We start from the raw sequence: 24,036 nt of genomic DNA, 5'->3' as shown, positions 1-24,036 counted from the left end.
TAATTTCATTACCCGTATGTGCATGCTATAACAGAATAAAAGACCATTCAAGTTTCTCCATGTATATTATTCTCCAATAAAGGAAGGTACACCAATATACAAGAAATGCTGTATGTTTGGTAACAGACAGAACACTGGCTGTACACTCCAGATAAGTTATTGGACTGATCTGAGACTTAATGTTCTCACCATTTGTCAGAGTAGATAATATTCACTAAATTTTACATATTTTCTCTTTCATTTTCAGTCCCATTTCCAGTTAAGCATATCCATATGACAAGGTTTGGGCAAAGTGTTGTGAATTGACATGTGTCATTTTTACGATGAAGCATAGAGTGAGACTGTGTTTTTCAGTGTGATCTCTGTGTTGTGTTCTTTTCTCTGTCCTTGGTAGTGTGGAGGCTCCCTGCTGAAATAGTAAACTCACAAAAATCCCAGAAGACTGAATTCCTGAATTACCTCATGGACAACAGCTGATGAGTCACCTAGACCATAGCAGAATTTTCTTGAGCAAGAAATAAACTATTGTTTTTCATAAATCACTGAGATTTGGAGGTCATTTATTAATATGGCATTTCCATACTATCTTGACAAATGTACTTCTCATCTACAAAAAGAAGACAGTTCTGTGTGGTTGCTGTAAGCATAGAGACAATGAACATGAATAGTCTAGCAAAATAAGTATGTGCAAATAAATGGTAATTACGAATATTGTTATCAGGAAGTAAGTCTTTAGGACTTATGTCATAAGATAATTGTCAAAGGGTCTTTCATATAATTAAAGGAAGAATAAATTTGTACTTCTGATATCACATGGCAATGTTCTCTTTATAAGCATCATTTCAAAATTAACAAGTGACAATGATGCTAAAAGACAATCTATAGGCAACTGCATAGATAAATTTATTTAGATTTCAGGCCTATCATTCCTTCAAGCATTTTGACTACATGGTTGAGATTATATTCCTTGTTAAGAAATATATTGACTATGATCCTGAAATTGTATATGAGATTAAATTTTTAAATAATACATACCAAATACTCTCGATTACTGACTTTGCTGAGAAGTCAGAATGGTGTTCATTTTAATTAAGAAATTTTTCTTACAGACAGCAGAAGCAATAAGAACTATAATTCTGCAGCCTTTGGAAGGAAAACCACATTCACAGAAAGATAGACAAAATGAAAAGGCAGAGGACTTTGTAACAGTTGAAGGAAAAAGATAAAACCCCAGAAAAACAACTAAATGAAGTGGAGATAAGCAACCTTACAGAAAAAGAATACAGAATAATGATAGTGAAGATGATCCAGGACCTCGGAAAAAGAATGGAGGCAAAGATCAAGACGATGCAAGAAATGTGTAACAAAGATCTAGAAGAATTAAAGAACAAACACCTGGAAGAATTAAAGAACAAACAAACAGAGATGAGCAATACAATAAATAAAATGAAAATCCACTAGAAGGAATCAATAGCAGAATAACTAAGGCAGAAGAATAGATAAGGGACCTGGAAGACAGAAAGGTGTAATTCACTGCCACAGAACAGAATAAAGAAAAAATAATGAAATAAATGAAGACAGCCTAAGAGATCTCTGGGACAACATTAAAGGCAACAACACTCACATTATAGGGTTCCCAGAAGAAGAAGAGAGAGAGAAAGGACCCGAGAAAATACTTGAAGAGATTATAGTCGAAAACTTCCCTAATATGGGAAAGCAAATAGCCACTCAAGTCCAGGAATCGCAGAGACAGCCAGGCAGGATAAACCCGAAGAGAAACATGCTGAGACACATTGTAATCAAAATGACAAAAATTAAAGACAAAGAAAAATTATTGAAAGCAACAAGGGAAAAATGGCGTATAACATACAAGGAAATTCCCATAAGGTTAACAGCTGATTTCTCAGCAGAAACGTCACAGGTTAGAAGGGAGTGTCACGATATATTGAAAGCAATGAAAGGGAAGAACCTACAACCAAGATTACTCTACCCAGCAAGGATTTCATTCAGATTTGATGGAGAAAACAAAAGCTTTACAGGCAAGCAAAAGCTAAGAGAATTCAGCACCACCAAACCAGCTATACACCAAATGCTAAAGGAACTTCTCTGAGTAGAAAACACAAGATAAGAAAAGGACCTACAAAAACAAACCCATAACAATTAAGAAAATGATAATAGGAACATACATATTGATAATTACCTTAAATGTGCATGGATTAAATGCTCCAACTAAAAGACATAGACTGGCTGAATGGATAAAAAGCAAGACACATATATATGCTACAGGAGACCCTCTTCAGACCTAGGGACACATACAGACTGAAAGTGAGGAGATGGAAAAAGATATTCCATGCAAATGGAAATCAAAAGAAAGCTGGAGTAGCAATACTCATATCAGATAAAATAGACTTTAAAATAAAGAATGTTACAAGATGCATAATGATCAAGGAGGCAATCAAAGAAGAATATATAGCAATTATAAATATATATGCACACAACATAGGAGCACCTCAGTACATAAGGCAACTGCTAACAGCTGTAAAAGAGGAAATTTACAGTAACACAATAATAGTGGGGGACATAACACCTCACATAAACCAATGAACAGATCATCCAGACAGAAAATTAATAAGGAAACACAATCTTTAAATGACACAATAGATTAGATAGATTTAATTGACATTTATAGGACATTCCATCCAAAACAACAGATTACACTTTCCTCTCAAGTGCACATGGAACATTCTCCAGGATAGACCACATCTTGGGTCAAATATCAAGATCAGTAAATTTAAGAAAATTGAAATCATATCAAGCATCTTTTCTGACCACAAAGTTATGAGATTAGAAATCAATTACAGGGAAAAAAATTTAAAAAACACAAACATGTGGAGGCTAAACAATATGTTACTAAATAGCCAAGAGATCACTGAAGAAATCAAAGAGGAAATCAAAAAATACCTAGAGACAAATGACAATGAAAACACGATGATCCAAAACCTATGGGATGCAGCAAAAGCAGTTCTAAGAGGGAAGTTTACAGCAATATAAGCCTACCAAAAGAAACAAGAAAAATCTCAAATAAAAAATCTAACCTTACACCTAAAGGAAGTAGAGAAAGAAGAACAAACAAAATCCAAACTTAGTAGAAGGAAAGAAATCATAAAGATCAGAGCAGAAATAAATGAAATATAAAAAAAGAAAACAATAGCAAAGATCAAAAATAATAAAGCTGGTTCCTTGAGAAGAAAAACAAAATTGATAAACCTTTAGTCAGACTCATCAAGTAAAAGAGGGAGAGGACTCATATCAATAAAATTAGAAATGAAAAAGGAGAAGTTACAACAGACACTGCAGAAATACGTAACATCATAAGAGACTACTAAAGAAACTCTACCCAATGAAATGGACAACCTGGAAGTAATGGACAATTTCTTAGAAAGGTATAACCTTCCAAGAAATGAGGAAGAAACAGAAAATATGAACAGACCAATCACAAGTAATGAAATTGAAACTGCGATTAAAATCTTCCAACAAACAAAAGTCCAGAACTAGATGCCTTCACAGGTGAATTCTATTAAACATTTAGAAAAGAGATAACACCCATCATTCTCAAACTCTTCCAAAAAATTGCAGAGGAAAGAACACTCCCAAACTCATTCTATGAGGCCAACATCACCCTGATACCAAAACAAGACAAAGATACTACGAAAAAAAAAAATTACAGACCAAAATCTCTCATGAATATAGATGCAAAAACCCTCAACAAATGCTAGCAAACAGAATCCAACAACACATTAAAAGGATCATACAACATGATCAAGTGGGATTTATCTCACGGATGCAAGGATTCTTCAATATACACAAATCAATCAATGTGATACACCATATTAACAACTTGAAGAAGAAAAACCAGAGGATCCTCTCAATAGATGAAGAAAAACTTTTGACAAAATTCAACACCCATTTATAAGAAAAACTCGTCAGAAAATGGGCATAGAGGGAAGCTACCTCAACATAATAAAAGCTATATATGAAAAACCCACAGCAAACATGATTCTCAATGGTGAAAAACTGAAAGCATTTCCTCTAAGATCAAGAATGAGACAAGGAAGTCCATCAGAGAAGAAAAAGAAATACAAATTGGAAAAGTAGAAATAAAACTGTCACTGTCTACAGATGACATGATACTATATATAGAGAATCCTAAAGAGGCCACGAGAAAAATACTAGAGCTAATCAATGAATTTGGTAAAGTTGCAGGATACAAAATTAATGCACAGAAAGCTCTTGCATTCCTATTCACTAATAATGAAAAATCTGAAAGAGAAATAAGGAAACAATCCCATTTACTTTTGCAACAAAAAGAATAAAATACCTAGGAATAAACCTACCTAGGGAGACAAAAGACCTGTATGCAGAAAACTATAAGACACTGATGAAAGAAATTAAAGATGATATCAACAGATGGAGAGATATACCGTGTTCTTGGATTGGAAGAATCAATATTGTGAAAATGACTATACTACCCAAAGCAATCTACAGATTCATTGCAATCCCAATCAAACTACCAATGGCCTTTTTTACAGAACTAGAACAAGAAATCTTAAAATTTGTTTGGAGACACAAAAGACCCCGATTAGCCAAAGTAGTCTTGAGGGAAGACAACAGAGCTGGAGGAATCAGTCTCCCAGATTTCAGAGTATATTACAAAGCTACAGTAATCAAGACAATATGGTACTGGGACAAAAACAGAAACATAGATAAATGGAACGGGATAGAAAGGCCAGAGATAAACACATGCACCTATGGTCAACTAATCTATGACAAAGGAGGCAAGGATATACAATGGAGAAAATACAGTCTCTTCAATAAGTGGTGCTGGGAGAACTGGACAGCTACATGTAAAAGAATGAGATTAGAACACTCCTTAACACCATAAACAAAAATAAACTCAAAATGGATTAGAGACCTAAACATAAGACTGGACACTATAAAACTCTGAGAGGAAAACATAGGAAGAACTCTCTTTGACATAAATCACAGCAAGACCTTTTTTAATCCATGTCATAGAGTTATGGAAATAAAAACAAAAGTAAACAAATGGGACCTAGTGAAACTTAAAAGTTTTTTTCACAGCAAAGGAAACTGCAAATAAGATGAAAAGCCAACCCTCAGAATGGGAGATAATATTTGAAAATGAATCAACAGACAAAGGATTAATCTCCAACATATATAAATAACACATGCAGCTGGATATTAAAGAAACAAAGAACCCAATCAAAAAATGGGCAGAAGACCTAAATAGACATTTCTCCAAAGAAGACATACAGATGGAGAAAAGCACATGAAAAGCTGCTCAACATCACTAATTGTTAGAGAAATGCAAATCAAAATTACAATGAGGTATCACCTTACACCAGTTAAAATGGGTATCATCAGAAAATCTACAAACAATAAATTCTGTAGAGGGTGTGGAGAAAAGGGAACCCTCTTGCACTGTTAATGGGAATGTAAATTGATACAGCCACTATGGAGAACAGTATGGAGGTTCCTTAAAAAACTAAAAATAGAATTACCATATGACCCAGCAATCCCACTACCTGGCATGTACCCAGAGAAAACCATATTTCAAAAAGACACTAGCGTCCCAATGTTCATTGCAGCACTATTTACAATAGCCAGTTCATGGAAGCAACCTAAATGCCCATGGACAGATGAAAGGATAAAGAAAATGTGGTACATATATACAATGGAATATTACTCAGCCATAAAAAGGAACGAAATTGCATCATTTGTAGAGATGTGGATGAATCTAGAGACCTTCAAACAGAGTGAAGTAAGTCAGAAAGAGAAAACCAAATACCGTATATTAATGCATATATGTGGAACCTAGAAAAATGGTACAGATGAACTGGTTTGCAGGGCAGAAATAGAGACAAAGTTATAGAGAACAAATGTATGGACACCAAGGGGGGAAAGTGGTGGTGGGTGGTGATGGTGGTAGGATTAATTGGGAGATTGGGTTTGACATATATACACTAATATGTATAAAATAGGTAACTAATAAGAACCTGCTGTATAAAAAGTAAGTAAAATAAAATTTTAAAATTTAAAAAAAATTCTTAAATTGTCAAAACAACATGTCTAACATAAATAGGGCCTTTCTAAACATGTACACCATTTCCACAGCAATTTTGGGGCACCTATTATATAGGAACATGTTTCTGAAAATGAAACATATAAATAAACACTGCTGTTAAGGACAAATCACTTTGTCTCTTCAGTTACTCCCTGTACACTTTAGGGTTTCTCTTGGAAAAAAAAGAGATTTAAAAATGATTCTCTTTAGTGAAGCTATGTACTATGTTGAAACAAACTTGCCTTATGTTATTTCTTAGCACAGACTTCAAATGTTGTGAGAAAACTTGGATTATACTAAAGTCTTCTGAGAATAGCAAAGAAAATTAAAAGTTATGCATCTTAAAAAAAAAAAGCTATGCATCTTACTTTCTGTTTCATAGAACCAGAGGAAATGATTTAAATGATTTAGCTTACCTGCAGTATAAAATATAACGTGATACCTTGTTTCATAAACAATAGCTTCCAAACCTCAAATCACTAGACTAAAGTAGATTTACTATGCTAACTTAAGCATGGAATATAGCCAGTTTCCGTAATATTATTTTAGAAATGGCAAAGTATTTCCAAAAGAATGACTACTATCTATTGTTTTATCAGAAATATGCTGGATGACAAATAGGACACTCATGTTGCATCAAAATGTATTTTTCAAATTTTCTTCTGACATTGGAGAGAAAATCAAGGCTGTGGAGCAAATGCACCATATACTCCTAATCCTGCCTCATTCATTACCTTCTTTGATGAGCTAATTTTAAAATTAAGCAAATTAAACCATTTGTCTCTTCATCTAAAATTGTATATACCTGGGGTTGGGATTGTAATCTTTATGATAGCCATGGAATTGAGTACATTATACACTGAATAGATTAAAAAAACAACTATAATGATGATAAGAGTATTTTCTGACAAGTCTTATTTGATCTGCTTCCTTGTTTTCTGAAACAGACTTTCAGTTCTTTCAGTGTTATACATGCAGTTTACAATTAGTAAAACAATCTGTTTTAGGCAAGTCCAAAGCAACAGCATCCCTGGGCCATATCATGCATGGGAGTTTATAATCAATGTTCAAATTCCAATTCCCTCCTTTTCAAAATTACTTCAAGAAACCACTCTTTCCATAAATCACATTTCTTAGTGTCTGTCAACTCTCCTATAGATGGAATTCATGTCATTCAATTTATAATCTTAAGAAATATACAAGTTAGAAGAGTCTCCTCAGTGTTTTGAAAATTATTACATCATTCTATGTAATAATGGTATTCATTGAAGATCAAATATTGGACTTGATGACTTCAGCAATACTCTATTTTTTTCTTGTTTCTAAATATATGTCTTTATTTATTCCTTAACCCTTCTTGGGACCTGGGTAACTTTTTAAAAATTAATTTTTATTGGAGTATAGTTGATTTACAATGTTGTGTTAGTTTCTGCTGTACAGCAAAGTAAATCGGTTATATACATATACCCACTCTTTTTAAGATTCTATTTCCATATATGTCATTAGAGAGTACTAAGTAGAGTTCCCTGTGCAATACAGTAGGTTCTTATTAGTTACCTATTTTATATATAGTAGTGTGACTGTGTCAATCCCAATCTCCCAATTTATCCCTCCTCACTCCCCTATTCCCCCCCTTGGTAACCATAAATTTGTTTTCTACGTCTGTGACTCTCTTTCTGTTTTGTAGATAGGTTCATTTGTACCATATTTTTAGATTCCACATATAAGGGATATAATACTATATTTTTCTTTCTCTGTCTGACCTGCTTCACTCAGTATGAGAATCTCTAGGTCCATCCATGTCACTGAAAATGGCATTATTTCCTTCTATTTTTATGGCTGACTAATATTCCATTGTATATCTGTACCACATCTTTATATATTCCTCTGTTGATGGACATTTAGGTTGCTTCCATGTCCTGGCTATTGTAAATGGTGCTACAATGAACATTGGGGTACATGTATCTTTTTGAATTACGGCTACCTCCAGATGTATGGAAACACAAAAGACCCTGACTAGCTAAAGCAATCTTGAGAAAGAAAAACAAGAGCTGGAGGAATCAGACTCCCTGACGTCAGACCATACTACAAAGCTACAGTAATCAAAACAGTATGATACTGGCAGAAAAACAGAAATATAGATAAATGGAACAGGATAGAAAGTCCAGAGATAAACCCATGCACCTCTGGTCACCAAATCTATGACAAAGGAGACAAGAATATACAATGGAGAAAAGACAGACTCTTCAATAAGTGGTGCTGGGAAAGCTGGACAGCTACACATAAAATAATGAAATTAGAACATTCTCTGTCACCATATGCAAAAATAAACTCAAAATGGATTAAAGACCTAAACGTAAGACCGATACTATAAAAGTCTTAGAGGAAAACATAGGCAGAACACTATTTGTCATAAATTGCAGCAAGATCTTTTTGGATCCACCTCCTAGAGTAATGAAAATTAAAAACAAAAATAAACAAATGGGACCTAATGAAACTTCAAAGCTTTGCACAGCAAAGAAAACCATTAAAAAAAACAAAAAGACAACCCATAGAATGGGAGAACATATTTGCAGATGAAGCGACTGACAAGGGATTAACCCCCAAGATATACAAACACCTCATGCAGCTCAATATATATATATATATATATATATATATATATATATATATATATATATATATAAATACAAACAACCCAATCAAAAAATGGGCAGAACACCTGAATAGATATTTCTTCAAAGAAGACCAAGAGGCACAAGTAAAGATGCTCAATATCACTAATTATTAGAGAAATGCAAATCAAAACTACAATGAGGTTATCACCTCACACCAGACAGAAGAGGCATTATCAAAAAAATCTACAAGCGGGAGACTACAGGTGGTGGAGCGGAGGAAGCTTCATAGCCACAGAGGAGAGCTCAGCAACAGAGGTGAGGAGGGCAAAACAGAGAGATCTCTGCACAGAGTATTGGTGCCGACCAGCACTCACCACCCCGAGAGGCTTGTCTTCTCACCCACCAGGACGAGTGTGTGCTGGGAGAGGAGACTCAGGCTTCAGTCAGATCCTAGGGAAAGGATTGGGGTTGGCTGAATGAACACAGCCTGAAGGGGACTAGTGAGCCACAGCTAGCTGGGAGGGAGTCCTGGAAAAAGTCTAGAGCTGCCAGAGAGACAAGAGATTTTTTCTTGCCTCTTTGTTTCCTGGTGCATGAGGAAAGGGGATTAAGAGCGCCACTTAAAGGATTTCCAGAGACGGGCATGAGCCACAGCTATCAGCGCGGACCACAGAGACAGGCATAAGACATTAAGGCTGCTGCTGCAGCCACTAAGAAGCCTGTGTGCAAGCACAGGTCACTATCTACACCTCCCCTCCCGGGAGACTGCAGCCTGCCAATGCCAGGGTCCCGGGATCCAGGGACAACTTCCCCAGGAGAACACACAGCACACCTCAGGCTGATGCAGTGTCATGCCAGCCTCTGCCACTGCAGACTTACCCCGAACTCTGTACCCCTCTCTACCCCCAGGCCTTAGTGATCCAGAGCCCCCGAATCAGCGGCTTTTTAAACCCTGTCCTGACTGAGCGAAGAACAGATGCCCTCAGGCGGCCTACACGTAGAGGCGGGTCCAAATCCAAAGCTGAACCCCAGGAGCTGTGCAAGAAAACAAGAGAAAGGGAAATCTATCCCAGCAACCTCAGGAGTACCGGATTAAATCTCTACAATCAATGTGAGGTACGCTGCATCTGTTTAATACTTGAATAGAGAGCAAATCATCCCAAATTGAGGAGGTGGACTTTGGGAGCAAAGATATATATTTTTCGCTTTTTCTTTTTTTGTGAGTGTGTATGTGTATGCTTCTGTGTGTGATTTTGTCTGTATAGCTTTGCTTTCACCATTTGTCCAAGGATTCTGTCTGAATTTTTTGTTTTTTCTAGTATAGATTTTAGCACTTGTTATCATTGGTAGATTTGTTTTTTGGTTTGGTTACTCTCTACTTTCTTTTCTTTTTTTATTACATTTAAATTTGTTTTAATAATTATTTTTTATTTTAATAACTGTATTTTATTTTATTATATTTTATTTATCTTTTTCTTTCTTCTTTTTTCTCCCTTTTATTCTGAGCCATGTGGATGACAGGCTCTTGGTGCTCCAGCCAGGCGTCAGGGCTGTGCCTCTGAGGTGGGAGAGCCATGTTCAGGACACTGCTCCACAAAAGACCTCCCACTTCCACATAACATCTAAAGGTGAAAATCTCCCAGAGATCTCCATCTCAATGCCAAGACCCAGCTCCACTCAACCACCAGCAAGCTCCAGTTCTGGACACCCGATGCCAAACAACTAGCAAGACAGGAACACAAACCCACCCATTAACAGAGAGGCTGCCTAAAATCATAGTAAGGCCACAGATACCCCAAAACACACCACCAGATGTGGACCTGCCCAGTAGAAAGACAAGAACCAGCCTCATCCACCAGAACACAGGCACTAGCTCCCTCCACCAGGAAGCCTACACAACAAACTGAACCAAAAACAGCCACTGGGGGCAGACACTAAAAACAATGATAGCTATGAACCTGAAGCCTGCAAAAAGAAGACTCCAAACACAGTAAGTTAAACAAAATGAAAAGACACAGAAATACACAGCAGATGAAGGAGCAAGGTAAAAACCGACCAGGTCTAACAAATGAAGAGGAAATAGTCAGTATACCTGAAAAAAAATTCAGAATGATAGGAAAGATGATCCAAAATCTTGGAAATAGAATGGAGAAAATACAAGAAATGTTTAACAAGGACCTAGAAAAACTAAAGAGCAAACATACAGTGATGAACAACACAATAAATGAAATTAAAAATTCTCTAGAATGGATCAATAGCAGAATAATTGAGGCAGAAGAACAGATAAGTGACCTGAAAGATAAAATAGTGGAAATAATTACTGCAGAGAAGAATAAAGGAAAAAAAGAAAGAAAAGTATTGAGAACACTCTGAGAGACCTCTCGTACAACATTAAATGCACCAACATGTGAATTATAGGGGTCCCAGAAGAAGAAGAGAAAAAGAAAGGGACTGAGAAATTTGAAGGGATTAGTTGAAAACTTCCTTAATATGGGAAAGGAAATAGTTAATCAAGTCCAGGAAGCACAGAGAGTCCCATACAGGATAAATGCAAGGAGAAACATGCCAAGACACATATTAATCAAATTATCAAAAATTAAATACAAAAAAATATATTAAAAGCAGAAAGGGAAAAACAAAAAATAACATACAAGGGAATCCCAATAAGGTTAACACCTGAACTTTCAGCAGAAACTCAGCAAGCCAGAAGGGAGTGGCCCAACATATTTAAAGTAATGAAGGGGAAAAGCATACAACCAAGATTACTCTACACAGCAAGGATCTCATTGAGGTTTGATGGAGAAATTAAAAGTTTTACAGACAAGAAAAAACTAAGAGAATTCACCACCACAAAACCAGCTTTAAAACAAATGCTAAAGGAACTTCTCTAGGCAGGAAACACAAGAGAAGGAAACGACCTACAATTACAAACCCAAAACAATTAAGAAAATGGTAATTGGAACATACATATTGATAATTACCTTAAATATAAATGGATTAAATGCTCCAATCAAAAGATAAAGACTGGCTGAATACACACAAAAGCAAGACCTGTGTATATGCTGTCTACAAGAGACCCACTTCAGACCTAGGGACACATTCAGAGTAAAAGTGAGGGGATTGAAAAAGATATTCCATGCAAATGGAAGTCAAAAGAAAGCTGGAATAGCAACTCTCATATCAGACAAAAATAGAATTTACAATAAAGACTATTACAAGAGACAAAGAAGGACACTACATAATGATCAAGGGATCAATCCAAGGAGAAGATATAACAATGGTAAATATTTCTGCACCCAATATAGGAGGACTTCAATACATAAGGCAAATACTAACAGCTATAAAAGGAGAAATCAACAGTAACACAATCATAGCAGGGGACTTTAACACCACACTTTCACCAATGGACAGATCATCCAAAATGAAAATAAATAAGGAAACACAAGCTTTAAATGATACATTACACAAGATGGATTTAATTGATATTTATAGACATTCCATTCAAAAACAACAGAATACACTTTCTTCTCAAGTGCTCATTGAACATTCTTCAGGATAGATCATATCTTGGGTCACAAATCAAGCCTTGGTAAATTTTAGAAAATTGAAATTGTATCAAGTATATTTTCTAACCACAATGCTATGAGACTAGATATCAATTACAGGAAAAAAATCTGTAAAAAAATACAAACACATGGAGGCTAAACAATACACTACTTAATAACCAAGAAATTACTTAAGAAATCAAAGAGGAAATAAAAAAAATACCTAGAAACAAATGACAATTAAAACACGATGACCCAACTCCTATGGGGTGTAGCAAAAGCAGTTCTAGGAGGGAAATTTATAGCAATACAATCCCATCTTAAGAAACAAGAAACATCTCAAATAAACAACTTAACCTTACCCATAAAGCAATTAGAGAAAGAAGAACAAAAAAACCCAAGTTAGCAGAAGGAAAGAAATCATAAAGATCAGATCAGAAATAAATGAAAAAGAAATGAAGGAAACTATAGCAAAGGTCTATAAAACTAAAATTGGTTCTTTGAGAAGATAAACAAAATTGATAAACCATTAGCCAGACTCCTCAATAAAAAAAGGGAGAAGACTCAAATCAATAGAATTAGAAATGAAAAAAGGAGAAGTAACAACTGACACTGCAGAAATAAAAAGGATCATGAGAGATTACTACAAACAACACTATGTCAATAAAATGGACAACCTGGAAGAAGTGGACAAATTCTTAGAAATGCACAACCTTCTGAAACTGAACCAGGAAGAAATAAAATATATGAACAGACCAAGCACAAGCACTGAAATTGAAACTGTGATTAAAAATCTTCCAACAGGGACTTCCCTGGTGGTGAAATGGTTAAGAATTCACCTGCCAATGCAGGGGACACGGGTTCGAGCCCTCGCCCGGGTAGATCCCACAGGCCGTGGAGCAACTAAGCCCACGTACCACAACTAATGAGCCTGCACTCTGGAACCTGTGAGCCACAACTACTGAAGCCCACACAATGCAATGACGAGCAGTCCCCACTCACTGCAACTAGAGAAAGCCTGCACGCAGCAATGAGGACCCAACACTGCCAAAACTAAATAATGAATAAAATAAATAAATTTATAAAGAAAATCTTCGAACAAACAAAAGCAAAAGACCAGATGGCCTAGAGGTGAATTCTATCAAACATTTAGAGAAGAGCTAACACATATCCTTCTCAACTCTTCCAAAATATAGCAGAGTAGGAACACTCCCAAACTCATTCTACGAGGCCACCATCACCCTGATACCAAAACCAGACAAAGATGTCACAAAGAAAGAAAACTACAAGCCAATATCACTGATGAACATAGATGTAAAAATCCTCAACAAAATACTGGCAAACAGAATCCAACAGCATATTAAAAGGATCATACACCATGATCAAGAGGGGTTTATATCAGGAATGCAAGGATTCTTCAATGCATGCAAATCAATCAATGTGACACACCATATTAAAACATTGAAGGAGAAATCTCAATAGATGCAGAAAAATCTTCCGACAAAATTCAACACCGATTTATGATAAAAACCCTCCAGAAAGTAGGCATAGAGGGAACTTACCTCAACATAATAAAGGCTATATATGAAAAACCACAGCAAACATCATCCTCAATGGTGAAAAACTGAAACCATTTCCACTAAGATCAGGAACAAGACAAGGTTGCCCACTCTCACCACTATTACTCAACATAATTTTGGAAGTTTTAGCCACAACAATCAGAGAAGAAAAATAAATAAAAGGAATCAAATTGGAAAAGAAGAAGTAAAGCTGTCACTCTTTGCAGTGGCATACATAGGGACATACATAGAGAATCCTAAAGATGCCATCAGAAAACTACTAGAGTTAATCAATGAATTTGGTAAAGTTTCAGGACACATAATTAATGCACAGATATCTCTTGCATTCCTGTACACAAAGGATGAAATATCTGAAAGAGAAATTAAGGAAACACTCCCATCTACTTTTGCAAAACAAGAATAATATACCTAGGAATAAACCTACCTAGGGAAACAAAAGACCTGTATACAAAATATTATAAAACACTGATGAAAGAAATCAAAGAAGACACAAAGATGGAGAGATATAGCATGTTCTTGGATTGGAAGAATCAATAATGTGAAAATTACTATACTACCTAAAGCAATCTACAGATTCAATGCAATCCCTATCAAATTACCAATGGCCTTTTTTAAAGAACTAGAACAAGAAATCTTAAAATTTGTTTGGAGACACAAAAGACCCCAAATAGCCAAAGCAGTCTTGAGGGAAAAAAACGGAGCTGGAGGAATCAGGCTCCCAGATTTCAGGCTATACTACAAAGCTATAGTAATCAAGACAATATGGTACTGGCACAAAAACAGACATATAGATCAATGGAACAGGATAGAAATCCCATAGATAAACCCATGAACATATGGTCACCTTATCTTTGATAAAGTAGGCAAGAACATATAGTGGGGAAAAGACAGCCTCTTCAGTAAGTGGTACTGGGAAAACTGGACAGCTACATGTAATAGAATGAAATTAAAACACTCCCTAACAGCAAACACAAAAATATAATCAAAATGCATTAAAGACCTAAATGTAAGGCCAGACACTATTAAACTCTTAAAGGAAAACATAGACGGAACACTCCATGATGTAAATCACAGCAAGATCCTTTTTGATCCACCTCCTAGAGAGATGGAAAAAAAAAACAGAAATAAAGAAATGGGACCTAATGAAACTTAAAACCATTTGCACAGCAAAGGAAACCATAAACAAGACGAAAAGACAATCCTCATGTTGTGAGAAAATATTTGCAAATGAAGCAATGGACAAAGGATTAATCTCCAAAATTTACAAGCAGCTCAATATCATAAAAACAAAAAACCCAATCCCAAAATGGGCAGAAGACCTATATAGACATTTCTCCAAAGAATATATACAGATTGCCAACAAACACATGAAAGAATGTTCAATGTCATTAATCATTAGAGAAATGCAAATCAAAACTTCAATGAGATATCATCTCACACCGGTCAGAATGGCCATCATGAAAAAATCTACAAACAATAAATTCTTGAGAGGGTGTGGATAAAAGGGAACCCTCTTGCACTGTTGGTGAGAATGTAAATTGATACAGCCACTATGAAGAACAGTCTGGAGGTTCCTTAAAAAACTAAAAATAGAACTACCGTATGACCACTACCGTATGAGCAATCCCACTATCGGGCACATACCCTGAGAAAACCATAATTCAAAAAGAGTCTTGTACCACAATGTTCATTGCAGCTCTATTTACAATAAGCAGGATATGAAAGCAACCTAAATGTCCACCAACAGATGGATGGATAAAGAAGATGTGACACATATATACAATGGAATATTACTCAGCCATAAAAAGAAATGAAATTGAGTTTTTTGTAGTGAGGTTGGTGGACGTAGAGTCTGTCATACAGAGTGAAGTAAATCAGAAAGACAAAAACAAATACCGTATGCTAACACATATGTATGGAATCTAAGAGAAAAAAAAAAGGTCATGAAGAACCTAGGGGCAAGATGGGAATAAAGACACAGACCTACTAGAGAATGGTCTTGAGGATAGAGGGAGGGGAAGAGTATGCTGGGATAAAGTGAGAGAGTGGCATCGACATATATACCCTACCAAATGTAAAATAGATAGCTAGGGGAAGTGGTTGCATAGCACAGGGATATCAGCTCAGTGCTTTGTGACCACCTAGAGGGGTGGGAGAGGGAGAGTGGGAGGGAGGGAGATGCAAGAAGGAAGAGATATGGGGATATATGTATATGTATAACTGATTCAGTTTGTTAAAAAGCAGAAACTAACACTCCACTGTAAAGGAATTATAGTCTAATAAATATGTTAAAGAAAATCCACAAGCAATAAGCGCTGGAGAGGTTATGGATAAAAGGGAACCCTCCTACACTGTTGGTTGGAATGTATATTGGTAGAGCCACTGTGGAGAATAGTATGGAGGTTCCTTAAAAAACTAAAAATAGTGCTACCATATGATACAGCAATACTTTAATTCAAAACCTATCAGGCAAGATTAGAGACTAACATAAAGATACCATTCATGTATTAATCCAAAAGAAAATAATACATATCTTTAATACTAAGCATATCAGTATAGAAGTGAACACAGTCTGATTTTCCTTAAGCAGTATGATTATAGTGAAATCTGGAATCAGAATTTTAAAGTATAATATGCAGGGAGGAACCAAGATGGCAGAGTAGAAGGACTTGCTCTCACTCCCTCTTGTGAGAACCCCAGAATCACAACTAGCTCCTGGATAATCATCGCAGGAAGACACTGGAACTGAACAAAAAAGATACCCCACATCCGAAGACAAAGGAGAAGCCACAATGAGATGGTAGGAGGGGCGCAATCACAATAAAATCAAATCCCATAACTGCTGGGTGGGTGACTCACAGACTGGAGAACACTTGTACCACAGAAGTCCACCAAGTGGGGTGAAGGTTCTGAGTTCCACATCAGTCTTCCCAGCCTGGAGGTCTGGCAACAGTAGGAGGAATTCCTAGAGAATCAGACTTTGAAGCCTAGTGGGAATTGATTGGAGGACTTCGACAAGACTGGGGGAAACAGAGACTCCACTCTTGGAGGGCACAAACAAAGTAATTTGCACATCGGGGCCCAGGGGAAAGAGCAGTGACCCCAGGGGAAACTGAACCAGACCTACCTTCTAGTGTTGGAAGGTCTCCTGCAGAGGTGGGGGGTGGCTGTGGCTCACCGTGGGGACAAGGACACTGGCAGCAGAAGTTCTGGAAAATACTCCTTGGCATGAGCCCACCCAGAGTCTGTCATTAGCCCCAGCAAAGAGCCCGGGTAGGCTCCAGTGTTTTGTTGCCTCAGGCCAAACAACCAACAGGGAGGGAACCCAGCCCTACCCATCAATAGTCAAGCAGATTAAAGTTTTACTGAGCTCTGCCCACCAGAGCAACAGTCAGCTCTAACGACCACAAGTCCTTCCCATCAGGAAAATTACACAAGCCTCTTAGATAGCCTCATCCACTGGAGGGCAGACAGCAGAAGCAAGAAGAACTACAATCCTGAAGCCTGTGGAACAAAAACCACATTCACAGAAAGATAGACAAGATGAAAAGTTAGGGGGCTATGTACCAGATGAAGTAACAAGATAAAACGCCAGAAAAACAACTAAATGAAGTGGAGATAGGTGACCTTCCAGAAAAAGAATTCAAAATAATGATAGTGAAGATGATCCAGGACCTCGGAAAAAGAATGGAGGCAAAGATTGAGAAGATGCAAGAAATGTTTAGCAAAGACCTAGAAGAATTAAAGAACAAACAAACAGAGATGAACAATACAATAGCTGAAATGAAAACTACACTAGAAGGAATCAATAGCAGAATAACTGTGGCAGAAGAATGGATAAGTGACCTAGAAGACGGAATGTTGGAATTCACTGCTGCAGAACAGAATAAAGTAAAAAGAAAGAAAAGAAATGAAGACAGCCTAAGAGACCCCTGGGGCAACATTAAATGCAACAACATTCACATTATAGGGGTCCCAGAAGGAGAAGAGAGAGAGAAAGAACCAGAGAAAATATCTGAAGAGATTATAGTCAAAAACTTCCCTAACATGGGAAAGGAAATAGCCACCCAAGTCCAGAAAGCACAGAGAGTCCCATACAGGATAAACCCAAGGAGAAACATGCCGAGACACATAGTAATCAAACTGGCAAAAATTAAAAGCAAAGAAAAATTATTGAAAGCAGCAAGGGAAAAATGAAAAATAACATACTAGGGAACTCCCATAAGGTTAACAGCTGATTTCTCAGCAGAAACTCTACAAGCCAGAAGGGAGTGACATGATATACACAAAGTGATGAAAGGGAAGAACATACAATGAAGATTACTCTACGCAGCAAGGATCTGGTTCAGATTCGATGGAGAAATCAGAAGCTTTACAGACAAATGAAAACTAAGAGAATTCAGCACCACCACACCAGTTCTACAACAAATGCTAAAGGAACTTCTCGAAGTGGGAAATACAAGAGAAGAAAAGGACCTACAAAAACAAAAACCCAAAACAATTAAGATAATGGTCATAGGAACGTACATATCAATAATTACCTTAAACATGAATGGATTAAATGCTCCAACCAAAAGACACAGGCTTGCTGAATGGATAAAAAAACAAGACCTATCTATATGCTGTCTACAAGAGATCTACTTCAGACCTAGGGACATATTCAGACTGAAAGTTAGGGGATGGAAAAAGATATTCCATGCAAATGGAAAACAAAAGAAAGCTGGAGTAGCAATACTCATATCAGATAAAATAGACTTTAAAATAAAGTATGTTACAAGAGACAATAAAGGGCACTTCATAATGGTCAAAGGATCAATCCAAGAAGAAGATATAACAATTATAAATATATATATGCACCCAAGATAGGAGCACCTCAATACATAAGGCAAATGTTAACAGCTCTAAAAGAGGAAATTGAGAGTAACATAAAAATAGTGGGGGACTTTAACACCTCACTTACACCAATGGACAGATCATCTAAAATGAAAATAAATAAGGAAACAGAAGCTTTAAATGGCACAATAGACCAGATAGATTTAATTGATATTTATAGGACATTCCATTCAAAAACAGCAGATTACACTTTCTTCTCAAGTGTGCTCAGAATATTCTCCAGGATAGATCACATGTTGGGTCACAAATCAAGCCTCAGTAAATTTAAGTAAATTGAAATCATGTCAAGCAACTTTTCTGACCACAATGCTTTGAGATTAGAAATCAATTACAGGGGAAAAAAACGTAAAAATCAGAATACATGGAGGCTAAACAATACGGTACTAAATAACAAAGAGATCACTGAAGAACTCAAAGAGGAAATCAAAAAAATACCTAAAGACAAATGACAATGAAACACAATGATCCAAAACCTATGGGATGCAGCAAAAGCAGTTCTAAGAGGGAAGTTTATAGCTATACAATCCTCCCTCAAGAAACAAGAGAAATCTCAACTAAACAATCTAACCTTACACCTAAAGGAACTAGAGAAAAAGAACAAACAAAACCCAAAGTTAGTAGAAGGAAATAAATTATAAAGATCAGAGCAGAAATAAATGAAATAGAAACAAAGGAAACAGTAGCAAAGATTAATAAAACTAAAAGCTGGTTCTTTGAGAAGATAAACAAAATTGATAAATCATTAGCCACACTCATAAAGAAAAAGAGGGAGAGGACTCAAATCAATAAAATTAGAAATGAAAAAGGAGAAGTTACAATAGACACCACAGAAATACAAAGCATCCTAAAGACTACTACAAGCAACTCTATGGCAATAAAATGGACAACTTGGAAGAAATGAACAAATTCTTAGAAAGTTATAACTTTCCAAGACTGAACCAGGAAGAAGGGTAATTATGAACAGACAAATCACAAGTAATGAAATTGAAACTGTGATTAAAAATCTTCAAACAAACAAAAGTCCAGGACCAGATGGCTTCACAGGTGAATTCTATCAAACATTTAGAGAAGAGCTGACACCCATCCTTCTCAAACTCTTCCAAAAAATTGCAGAGGAAGGAACACTCCTAAACTCATTCTATGAGGTCGCCATCACCCTGTTACCAAAACCAGACAAAGATACTACAAAAAAAGAAAATTACAGACCAATATCACGGATGAATATAGATGGAAAAATCCTCAACAAAATACTAGCAAACAGAATCCAACAAGACATTAAAAGGATCATACACCATGGTCAAGTGGGATTTATCCCAGGGATGCAAGGATTCTTCAATATATGCAAATCAATCAATGTAATACACCATATTAACAAATTGAAGAATAAAAAACATATGATCATCTCAATACATGCAGAAAAAGCTTTTGACAAAATTCAACACCAATTTATGATAAAAACTCTCCAGAAAGTGGGCTCAGAGGGAACCTACCTCAACATAATAAAGGCCATATATGACAAACCCCCAGCAAACATCATTCTCAATGGTGAAAACCTGAAAGCATTTCCTCTAAGATCAGGAATGAGACAAGGATGTCCACTCTCACTACTATTATTCAACATAGTTTTGGAAGTCCTAGCCATGGCAATCAGAGAAGAAAAAGAAGTAAAGGAATACAAATTGGAAAAGAAGAAGTAAAACTGTCACTGTTTGCAGATGACATGATACTATACATAGAGAATCCTAAAGAGGCCACAAGAAAACTACTAGAGCTAATCAATGAATTTGGTAAAGTTTCAGGATACAAAATTAATGCACAGAAATCTCTTGCATTCCTATACACTAATGAAGAAAAATCTGAAAGAGAGTTTATGGAAACACTCCCATTAACCATTGCAATAAAAAGCATAAAATACCTAGGAATAAACCTACTGAGGGAGACAAAAGACCTTTATGCAGAAAACTATAAGGCACTGATGAAAGAAATTAAAGATGATACCAACAGATGGAGAGATATATCATGTTCTTGGATTGGAAGAATCAATATTGTGAAAGTGACTATACTACACAAAGCAATCTACAGATTCAATGCAATCCCTATCAAGTTACCAACGGCATTTTTTACAGAACTAGAATAAATCATCTTAAAATGTGTATGGAGACAGAAAAGACTCCAAATAGCCAAAACATTCCTGAGGGAATAAAACAGAGCTGAGGAATCAGACTCCCTGACTTCAGACTATACTACAAAGCTACAGTAGTCAAGACAATATGATACTGGCACAAAACCAGAAACATAGATCAATGGAACAAGATAGAAAGCCCAGAGATAAACCCACGCACCTATGGCCAACTAATCTATGACAAAGGAGGCAAAGATATACAATGGTGAAAAGACAGTCTCTTCAATAATTGGTGCTGGGAAAACTGGACAGCTACATGTAAAGGAATGAAATTAGAACACTCCCTAACACCATACACAAAAATAAACTCAAAGTGGATTAGAGACCTAAACGTAAGACTGGACACTATAAAACTCTTAGAGGAAAACATAGGAAGAACACACTTTGACATGAATCACAGTAAGATCTTTTTTGATCCACCTCATAGAGTAATGGAAATAAAAATAAAAAAATAAACAAATGGGACCTAATGAAACTTCAAAGCTTTTACACAGCAAAGGAAACCATAAACAATATGAAAAGACAACCCTCAGAATGGGAGAAAATATTTGCAAATGAATCAATGGACAAAGGATTAATCTCCAAAATATATAAACAGCTCACCTAAATAGACATTTCTCCAAAGAATAGATACAGGTGGCCAAGAAGCACATGAAAATCTGTTCAACATCACTAATTATTACAGAAATGCAAATCAAAACTACAATGAGGTATCACCTCACACTAGTTAGAATGGGCATCATCAGAAAAATCTACAAACAACAAATGCTGGTGAGGGTGTGGAGAAAAGGGAACCCTTTTGCACTGTTGGTGGGAATGTAAATTGGTAGAGCCACTATGGAGAACAGTATGGAGGTCCCTTATGAAACTAAAAATAGAATTACCATATGATCCAGCAAACCCACTACTGGGCATATACACAGAGAAAACCATAATTCAAAAAGACACATGCACCCAATGTTCATTGCAGCACTATTTACAATATCCAGTTCATGGAAGCAACCTAAATGCCCAACGACAGATGAATGGGTAAAGAAGATGTGGTACATATATACAATGGAATATTACTCAGCCATAAAAAGGAATGAAATTGAGTCATTTATTGAGATGTGGATGGATCTAGAGACTGTCATACAGAGTAAAGTAAGTCAGAAAGAGTAAAACAAATATCATATATTAACACATATATGTGAAACCTAGAAAAATGGTACAGATGACTCGGTTTGCAGGGCAGAAATTGAGACACAGATGTAGAGAACAAACGTATGGACACCAAGCAGTGAGAACCGCAGTGGGGTGGGGATGGTGGTGTGCTGAATTGGGCAATTGGATTGCCATGTATATACTGATTAGTATAAAATTAATGACTAATAAGAATCTGCAGTATAAAAAAAGAAAGAAAGAAAAAAAAACGACTAATACTAAACTTTCTTTGGGTTATTTGTATGGAAATATGTTAATATAAATGTTTCAGACATTACATGAAATTTCTAAAAATCTTATATGTTCTGGTATAATGTTATAAGTCATAATTCTAGTTATTACTTTAAAATGTGTATCTCAGAAATAACTAAATTTCCTTGTCAATTGCATTATTATGAACTTTCATCAAATCTTTAACCGTGGTCATTTTTAAGTCTTTTGTCATTTACAGACTGCTCTGGATGTACTCTGATACTTTTGCAAAAATGTTCCTATAAAAGGTTTTCATCTTCAAGGAATGCATGGAGAAAACTCTGATCAGTACAGGTTTCTGGTAACTGACTATACTGCTGAACTGAATGAATAAGCATTTTCAGAACTCTAATGGAAAACTGATGAATTCATAAAAGTGCTAACAAAGATCAAGATAAAAAAATTAATTATCTGGGACTGAGTGAAAAAAAAAGTGAAGTGTCAAAGAGTGTATGCATAGGACAATGCCTTCTATATATGAAAAAGAGGAAATATATCTACATCTATCAATCATCTATCTATATCTATTTGTTCTTATTTTTGCTAAAAGAAACACCAGAAGAATGCATCAGAAAATAATGAAAATAGTACCTATAGGGATAAGTGGGAATATAGTAAAAGGGATAGGGATGGGAAGGACAGCTCTCCAAGTATATCTTCTTGTACAGGTTGGATTTTTTGTTGTAACATTCTAAAAGAAAACAAGGCTTGACTCTTCAAAAATGCCAAGAAAGATTTAGAAAAAGAAAAAAAGGAGAGCAATTTTTCTATATTAAAGGAGAATAAAGAGACAGGACAACTAAAAAAAAAAAGTATAATGTGCATGAGCACACATGCACACACATATTCACATTTCCATTTTAGCAAATATAGTATAAGGAAGATCAAAATTACCAATTTTCCTCTGTGTCTTTTAAATCAGTCAGTTATTAGCAAGATTACTATATTTTCAACATCTTTGCTTAGCATCCCCTTCAGCTTTTTGTTCTAAATAAAGCTGGTTTTCTCCATGCTTTCTCTGTTGCATTCTCAGTGGTCATGTTCTCTCTATACACTCTGCAGGCTGGGAGGTGAGATAAATATCCTCTTTGTTCCTCATTGCTGCTTCCAGAAGGTTAGCCTTCTATCCTCTCTTAACAGCCCAGTTTTGAATGAAGATCAGGCCATCAATCTACACCACCCACTAAACTTCCTGATCTTTTTACCTCTAGAGTCACTACACTTATTCTTTGATTTTAACACCTAGCTACTGTCTCCTCCCTCCCATAGGAATCTGGACATCTTTGGTGATATCAGTATCAAGATAGCAATTATTCCAATAACCTTTCCTCTCAGTTCGACAGCCTTCTTTATGCTAATAATCTAGCTACTTACTAAGAAACCACATGGTATTACATATTGCTTCACATCATTACCAAGAACTTCATTCACTTCATCATAGCAATTTTACACACCCCAATCTTCAACCTCCACTTTCTATTTTCTGGCTCACTCATTCTAATACCCTAATTCCAGAAAAGACCTGTAATCTATTGACCCTGGCAGCTTTCCACTCACTCTCTCCCTCTCCTGTTCTCATACTGACCTCACCCAAATTAGTAGAGTTCTTTGCATAAACACT

Source organism: Lagenorhynchus albirostris, chromosome 9, assembly GCF_949774975.1.
Source record: "Lagenorhynchus albirostris chromosome 9, mLagAlb1.1, whole genome shotgun sequence".
NCBI lineage: Eukaryota > Metazoa > Chordata > Mammalia > Artiodactyla > Delphinidae > Lagenorhynchus > Lagenorhynchus albirostris.
The sequence above is the reverse complement of the archived record's forward strand: the minus strand, read 5'-3'. Positions refer to the sequence as shown.